The sequence below is a fragment of the Aptenodytes forsteri genome, unplaced genomic scaffold, assembly GCF_000699145.1.
Source record: "Aptenodytes forsteri isolate BGI_AS27 unplaced genomic scaffold, ASM69914v1 Scaffold392, whole genome shotgun sequence".
NCBI classification, from domain to species: Eukaryota; Metazoa; Chordata; class Aves; order Sphenisciformes; family Spheniscidae; genus Aptenodytes; species Aptenodytes forsteri.
The window spans coordinates 20,321-23,184 of record NW_008796040.1 but is presented as its reverse complement, the minus strand read 5'-3'; positions in this window follow the sequence as shown (position 1 = coordinate 23,184).

Sequence of the window (2,864 nt, the reverse complement as noted above, 5' to 3'; positions counted from 1 at the left end):
CTCACACACACACAGTGCTCACACACTGCACTCACACTGCGCTCACACACACACAGTGCTCACACACTGCACTCACACTGCGCTCACACACACACAGTGCTCACACACTGCACTCACACACACACTGCGCTCATATGCACACTACGCTCACACACCACAAGCACACGTCCTCAGCACACACCCATCGTAAACACACCATGAACACATTGCAAACGCTCCATGCACACACACCCCCCCACACACACACATCCTTCACACCCACACTGTGCACACACACACACCTCCTGCACATACACGCACCCCCCCACACACACCATGAATACCCACACTGCAAACGCACCGACACCACGAACGTGCATATGCACACTGCAGACACGCCCTCCTATGCACACGTGCACACCACACACTGCAAACACACGCCCATCTCAAACTGTGAATGCACACACAGACTGCAACCCCCCCACATACTGCAAATGCACCACCCCTCCACACACACACATTGCAAACACGAACACACACGCACAGACGGTGACACGCAGGACAGGGTGTGTGCGTGCACAGCTGTCTTGTTGTGCATGCACACAATGGCACACAGTTGCACGTGCACACAGCCGTGCACGCTCACGCACCATCCGGCACATACAGCTGCATGCACAGAGCTCTACATGCACACAGCTATATGCAGTCCACACACCAGAGCACAGGTGCAACTGCACACACACACAGCCGCAAACAGGCAGGCAGAGCTGTGCACAGCTACCCCCCCCCAACGGCTCACAGCGTGCCTACGCCCAGACACATCAGCACACACAGCAGTGCACAGAAACACACATACACCGGCGCATGCAGTCACGCATGCAACAGTGTGTGCATGCACACAAAGCTCTACGCATACACCCAGCTGCATGCACAGGCATATACTGCACACCCTGACTGCACACACACGCAACTGAATGCACACACGGCTATGCATGCACAAAACAGCGTGCACCCCTGCATGCACACACACAAACCACACACACCGCTGCACACAAACACCTGCACACGTGCACATCCCCCTGGTCATGGAATCGCAGGATCTCGGACTGGTTGAGGTTGGAGGCAGCTCTGGGGTCCATCAAGTCCAACCCCCTGCTCAAGCCGCGCCACCTGCAGCCAGCTGCCCAGGACCACGTCCAGACGGCGTTTGAGTATCTCCAAGGTGGGAGACTCCACCACCTGCCTGGGCAACCTGTGCCGGGGCTCGGTCACCCTCACAGGGAAAAAGTGTTTCCTGACGTGCAGAGAGAACCTCCTGTGTTCCAGTTTGAACCCACAGCCTCTGGTCCTGCCACTGGGCACCAGTGAAATGAGCCAGGCTCCGTCCTCTCTGCACTCTCCCTCCAGGTGTTTATGCAGATTGATGAGATCCCCCTGAGCTTCCTCTGCTCCCGGCTGGACAGTCCCAGCTCTCGCAGCCTCTCCTCATGTGAAAGATGCTCCAGTCCACCATCTTTGTGGCCCTTCGTTGGACTCCCTCCAGTATGTCCATGTCTATTGGACTCGCTCTTGGGAGCCCTGCACTGGGCACAGCACTCCAGGGGTGGCCTCACCAGTGCCTCCTCGACATCCCTTGACCTGCTGACGACACTCCTGATGCAGCCCAGGACACCATTCATCTTCTTTGCCCCAAGGACACGCTGAACTCATGGTCAACGTGGTGTCCACCAGCACCCCCAGGGCCTTTTCTGCAGAGCTGCTTTCCAGCCAGGTGGCCCCCAGCATGTCCTGGTGCCTGGGGTTGTTCCTCCCCAGGGGCAGGACTTTGCACTTCCCCTGGTTGAAGTTCGTAAGGTTCCTGCCAGCCCATTTCTCCAGCCTGTCGGGGTCCCTCTGGATGGATGCACGACCTCCTGGTTTATCAGCCACTCCTCCCAGTTTGGTGTCATCTGCAAACTTGCTGAGGGTGCACTCTGTCCCATCATCCAGGTCAGTAATGAAGATGTTAAACAGGACTGGACCCAGCGTTGACCCCTGGGGCACACCGCTAGTTACTGGCCTCCAACTAGACCTTGTGCCACTGACCACCACGCTCTGGATCCAGCCATTCAGCCAGTTTTCAATCCACCTCAACATCTGCTCATCCAGCCCGTACATCGACAGCGTCTCTAGGAGGATCTGATGGGAGACGGTGTCAAAGGCCTTCCTGAACTCCAGGTAGACAACGTCCACTGCTCTCCCCTCATCTGCCAGGCCAGTCACTTCAGCACAGCAGGTGGTCAGGTTGGCCAAGCAGAACTTCCCCCGGTGAAGCTGTGCTGGCTCCTCTCAATGACTTTCTTGTTGTTCATGTGCTTGGCAATGGTTCCAGGACCGATGGTTCCAGCACCAGCTGCTCCACCACCTTCCCAGGGATGGAGATGAGGCCGACTGGCCTCTAGTTCCCTGGGTCCTCTTTCGTGTCCTTCCTGAAGACAGGAGTGACATTTGCTCTCCTCCAATCCTCTCCCAGTTGCCATGATCGATCACCGATTATTGAGAGTGGCCTCGTGATGACAGGAGCCGGCTCCCTCAGCACTCGCAGGTCCATCCCATCAGGGCCCAGGGGCCTGGTCCCCTTCCACCAAGATCCTCTTCCACGTTGTGCTCCAGCGCTCCCCGGGCTCTGGGTCTCCTGAAGGCCGGTCTTGCTGGTACAGGCTGAGGTGTAGGAGGTGCCCGGGACCTCTGCCCTCTCCGTGCCCTGCGTCACCGGGTCCCCCGTCTCCTTCAGCCACACACAACTGCGGATGCACCCGAAGCGCAACCCCGCGCGCTTTCACACCTGCCTGTACAAGCAGCTGCGCACGAGCGCGCCCGCACCGCCGCACACCGGCGCGGCACTA